Raw genomic sequence first — 6,175 nt, 5'->3', positions numbered from 1 at the left:
ATGTAGGTCCACCTACCTCATTTGAACTTCTCCTTTTCCCCATGGATTTGTTTTCCTCTCACTAAATTCTACGTATTTACCATCATGAGTGCAAAGAAATCCTGTCTGATTTCTCTGCTGTTTGACCTTTCCTTTGGACCATCCTCATGGCCACACATGGTACCAAAATGAGTCCTAAGAGAGGGAGTTGGGCATATGCTTAAAACTGAGCATGTTTTAAAGTGATTTGCTGAGCAAGGACACCTTTGAGCATAACGACTTGAGATAAAACTTTGGGCCTCAACCAACAAACTACTTACAATGAAACTAACTTCAGGCAGACAAAAAACTCCCTCAGTCTCAGTGGGACTGTATGCAAACTTAAATTTACATGAGTTTAATTATTCAGCTAGTCTAGGAGATAAACAAGCAGAAAGACTACAGTCCAACAGCAAACTATTGCCCATTATATCAGAACTGGAATGCATCATTGCAGATATTGAATACTGACTGTATTCCTAATTCTGCATTCAATAAAACATGCTGAATGTAATGAAAATTGTGTTCTTTTCAGGTATCAGAATTTTAAAACCTGTCCTTCCTTTAGGAATTTTTTCCTCTTCATTCTTACTTAAATAGTGAATGAAAGCTACAGGAGATGAATTCCAATAAAATAATAAAAACTCTGGTGGCTAGGTAACGTGTTAAGGAAGAGGAGACATACTTAAAACATTTTTAAAAACATAGTAAGGAGAAATTTCTATACATGCACAGACACATATTTATCTAGCTAGCTTAAATTCTAATGAAATATTAAATGTTGCTTTTATCTTTCCCAGTACCGAAGATTTACAAGTTTGCAGTAGATTTGCAGAAATTGCCCTTTGTACAGGAAGGTCAAAAAGAGATTAGAGAACTCTTCACTTTCATAATATTTTGTTTTTGTTTTTATTTTTATTTCTACTCCAATTGCCTTTGAACTCGTGTTCCTCTGGTGAGGTGAAAACTCAGGGGTGAAGGAATTGAAGGTGGGGAGGAGGGAGGAGAGGAGGAAGAAAAGCTAGAAGGGAATTACTCCTTTCAAAAATAAATCAATCAATAGAAAAAGCACAGAAGTATTACTTTAAAAAAAAAAAAAAATTCCCAGAGCCAGCACACACACTCCATTTCTGCTAATTGGATTGTGATGTGTTTGCCTTTAATATGTGCAGCCAGCCCCTATGCCCTGCCTTGTGCACATGTCATGTCCTTTTAACATCCCCAGCCACTGGCCTGATTCTCAGTCCTTGATAACATGTTCCCAAGTAGTATCGTGTAACGAGGGGGAACAGAGGGAGAGGTGAGGGAGAGCAGCCAACGCCGGCACAAGCGATTGGTGGCTTTGTTGAAATGCTACAGACAATTCTCTTCTAATTGCTGACCCTTTCATTTGATTTCAATCCTTTGTTTCTTGTTGATATGTCGAGGAAAGGCTACATCGGCCATAAAACAAAAGGATGGATTCAAGCAGGGCTTTTTCTTAATCCGCTCTTCTCGATTCTCTCTCACCCTGCTTTCAGCAGATTTTCAATATCATTAGTTTCTCTGAGTGTTTGCATTTTTCTGTTCTTGTTTGGAAAGGGAAGAGCTGTCAGAGACCACAAAACTGTATTGGGTTCAAGCCACAGAAGTTTGAATTGCTGCAACAGCATTGATGAAATCCTAAAAGATAGTGAAGCTAGGGAAGAGCACAATGGGCAAGGAGAGGACACCTGCTTGCTCCATCCTTTCTCAGACCAAGTTCCCTCTCAATACCACACCTTTAGACTCAATATTTTATCTATTTATTTTAAGCAATTTGCTGAAATAACTTGCAAAGGTACCCTTTGCCTACCTGGTAGGACAACACATTCTCCATACAGGAGCCCTCTGTGTTACTTGGCTGCCAGAAAAACCAGAAGAAATTTATGAGCTGCACCTCCAAAATATTTTCCTTTCTTTTCACTCACTAACTCTGTAGAAAGGATCTTAGAAAGCTTTAGATGCAAGTATTTTGCAAGTTCCTTAAGGAAAGAAGCAGGTTAGCCATTTAACTACTGCTCTTTTAGTGAGATTGCCCAGATAGGACATTTAAAATAAAGGATTTTGAAAATAATGGCTTCCACCATCACTAAAAGTGAAATACACTTGAATAACATTGACTTTCTTTTAAAGTGTGTAGATGCTTCTGCATAGGTTAAATGTCAGATTAAAACCTACATGGACTTTTTGAGTGGCATGTGAGCAGAAATCAGACAAGACCCATACACCACAAAACAGACTTTGCACTTATTCTGGGACCACATCTGAGTGCCTGATCATTTTGCCTGATTTTTTCCATTTGATTTACAAGAGGAGAGTGGTGAAGTTGGACTGGGACACATCAGACTGCAAATTACACCAGACTTTGAGGTCTCACTGGTTGGCTCTCCAGGGTTTATCTGAACTAAGTGCATGTTGGGTTTGCTCAATGGAACCTTCTCCTAAATGTAGTTTCTCACTGGGTTCCTGGTGTGTCCATATTGGTGTGAATAAGAGATACCTTCTGGTTCAGTGAAGATACAAGTTTGCCTGCAAAGTTACTCAGTCAACCTCTCCAACATTTACTTTCTGCTTTAAAGTGAGCTAGAGGACTTTTTGGACTTTATGTCAGAACCACCGAACTCACCTGCAGATTTCCTGAAATCTGAGATCCCAAGTGATGCTTTGTCTAGAGATCAACCCTTGAATATCCTGAAAATAAGTTAATAAAAGCAAACTTTCATCCAGCAGGGACGAAAAGTGAAATCAGATTCACAAATACAAACTAGAAAAGTGATCATGCTGCCTTCCTTATTTAAGTCATAACAAATACCAAACTCTGTATATTCCATCTCCTTAAAAAAGGATCGATGGCACCATCCTTTGTCACACAGGTGGTGGTGTGCAGTGGGGTAACACAGAGATCAGCCTTCCTTTCCTGTTTTGGAAAGGATCCTCAGCTATCCCAGATCACCAGCTAGGTGACAGGTACCTGCCCTTAGCATCTCTCACTGTTAAAAACAAAGAAGCAGCAGCTTTAAAATTTTGTGAAAAGACATCTTATGGCTGTCTCTATCAAAACAGATCCAGAATTTTAACCTGTAGTTTTTATCACTTTACACAGTTGAGCCATTTGTTTTCTTAAACTGCTCTGACCACCTCTTTGGGCAAGACCAGGTAATCCAAAGCTTTCAACTAATGACGGACACTACAGAGAATAAAAGAGAGACAGCATGGACCATTTCAAAGAAAACCAATGCAAACTTAATGCAAACTTAAAATATCCTTGGAAAGTGGGAAATAAGCTAGCACATGGGTACTCAGCACTTTACTTACTTTCCTTAAGGAAATACTAATAGCAATAAAAAACCCAAACCATCAGGAGCTCCAGGAAATAAAAAAACCCCACCTAAATCCTTAAAACAGTAAGGATCCTGGCTGATGCAGCTTGAAACATCAATTAGTTCCCCCCTTGACCTGTGTTGGATTAGCAGATATGCGCATCCTGAACTCTGAAACCTCTCCTGCACCTTAATTGTGTGGCACTGCTCTCCATCCCAGTTCTGCTGCAGTGGGTTTCAGTGGCACTGGCACAAGCTGCTGACAGTCCCTGTACCTGCAAGCTGAGCCCATGCTGTGCCATGCACTAGTCAGAAGTGCAGCTTACCAGTGTGTTACCGTGAGGAAAACCCTGTAATGTAGCAGCTTGGCAAGGGAATAATTTCCCTTTTATCTCTTATTAAAGGGGATCAGGTGTTTGCCCATGAGAACTGCACTCTAAGCTACATGATTCTTTTTTTTTTTTCCTGGAATATGCCCATAAACTAGATATGTGTCTGTTTAAATAAGCATAAAATTATGAGCATCCTGCAGCAAAAATGAGACAGCAGCGTTCAGGAGTAATGTGGATAGAAAAGCTTACTCTTTTCCCCTTCCATGACTTTGGTGGTGAACTTTGAGCCTATGGAGAATTTTCAAGGACACAGAAGAAGGGTCCCTACAGCTGACAAAGCCCTTGTAGAACAAGCTTTTCAATATATTTGATTGAGAAGTAGCAATAGAAAAGCTGTGATCTGTATTTATGCTCACATGCAATCCTCAGTATGCTGGCAGCTCGCCGTGTTAAGGAGCAGCGTCTCCCTCAGGTTTGCCATACACCCTCCACTTTTCCAGACAACACAGAGGACTTTACTGTTCTCTGAGTTGAGACCAAAGAGCTTTATTAGTTGCACTGACTGCAGGATTCTCATGTTCTTGAGCCGCCTTATTTTAAAGCCTTTCATTTCCCAAGACAGCTGCAAGGTGTCCCTTCAAGGATTTTGCTTTTTTGATTTATACTTTTATACACTCAAATCTCAATCGAGATATCCCAGCCTCATTCCATCCCTGACCTTACACTATCAAACTGGGCTGACCCTCCATCTCTCAGGACTGGGCTGGATTCCAGCCCAGGTTATGGAAGCACTGGGGCAGAGCTGCCAAGCAACCCATCAACCTAATCCCAGGGAGACGCTTCACCCAGAGCTGCTGCCGGCCACGCGAGCCTGCTCAACTCTCCACCCTTTGAACTTCTGACTCCAGCCTTGTTTTTAACCAAGGGTTCGTCCTGGGTTCACTTTGTTTTTCTGAGAAAATCCTGACCAAGCCAAGCACGGCGATCCCGCAGATGGCATGGAAGTGGATGACATGGGGCTGAGAACTGCAGACAATACTGAGAATTGTCATCTTTCTTTTTTTTTTTTTTAAAGCAGCAATTTCAGCTAGGAGTGAGCTTGTTGGCAGTGAGTTGGAGCTCCTGAGAGCCAAGGCACCTGCTTCTGGTCATTGTTCTCCATCTACCACACCTGTAAGCTTGAGGATATCCAGGTATTCGATAAGCCCCAACCTCAGCCAAGAAGATCCAGCCCGCAGAGCGGCAACACCCAGGGGTTGACACTTTTGTGTCACAACTCTGCAAGTGAAACACACCCAAATGAAATAAATACCTTCCCATTACATCGTCACGCTTTTTTTAACTTTAAAAGAAAGAGAAAAAAGGAGATGCTTTACTGGAATCATCTTACTGTCAGAATCAGACTGGAAAAATGCAGCTGCTGCATAAACCTCTTGCCGAAAATCCATTCACTGTCAGTAACCCCCTGTTCTGCACAATATATTTCTCTTAAATTAATCCCTTTAAAAAAAAAAATCTGTAGAAGCAAGAGAAAAGAAGCTCTTATTCAGGAGAAACTGAGGCAATTTGAGCCAGTATAGGCTGGATTAGCTTCCAGCATGGAAGCCATTTAAATAAACCTCTAAACAGTCCTTAGTACTTGCTTAAATAATAAAGGGGGAAAAATAGAGGTTTTAAAGCTGGAGGTCTATAAAATCTCTATTCCTGTCCTATTCAAGAGCCACCCTTAGCTGCTGCTGATGAGAGCAAAATTGGGAGCAAATAATACTACCATCCTGCTTCCTCAATAATGCCTTTAAAACATATAAGTGCCAGTTGAATTAGCCTATTTATAAGACTTCTTTTTTCCCCCTGACTGTAAACTCCTAATGACTCTCCGTTACACAATGCAATTCCATATGACTCAAGCTTCCAGGGGTCTTGATCCCCTCTAGATAGTGTACCACAAAAGTGATTTATAAACTACAGCCTGAGAAAGTCACAGAGACTGAAGTGATTTGAGAAAATAGTTCAGGCTTGTAAGTGAATACAAGTGCTATGAATTCCAATGACAGAATAATACCCCCTCCCCAAATCTTTTTTTAGCTCATTTCATACAACAGAGAGAAAGGTAGTGTTGAAGGAAAGAGAGGAAAGGAATAAAAAGCCCAAAGGGGATAAGAAAATTGAGAGCTGTATGGTGAGGGCTAATCAGGCACACACGAAAGTAAGATTTTTATTTTTTTAGTATGAAAAAGTGTAATGAGAGCCTGTTTGCATTGCAGATCATATGTCTGAAACCGAGCAATTTTGAATGGGCACTCTGGCTGGAGGAGGCAGGGGAAGAGCTAACAAAAGCACAGACCACTGATAAGCTGAACTCAGATATCAGGTGTATCATTGGAGGAGAAAAATACATATTTGTCATCCTTCCTTCCCCACAAACACGGGGGCAGAAAACCTAGGTTTTTGTATTATCTTTTCTTGAGAAGGACTCTATATCTC

Source organism: Corvus brachyrhynchos, unplaced genomic scaffold (assembly GCF_000691975.1).
Source record: "Corvus brachyrhynchos isolate BGI_N302 unplaced genomic scaffold, ASM69197v1 scaffold97, whole genome shotgun sequence".
Taxonomy (NCBI): Eukaryota; Metazoa; Chordata; class Aves; order Passeriformes; family Corvidae; genus Corvus; species Corvus brachyrhynchos.
This window is presented reverse-complemented; position numbering follows the sequence as displayed.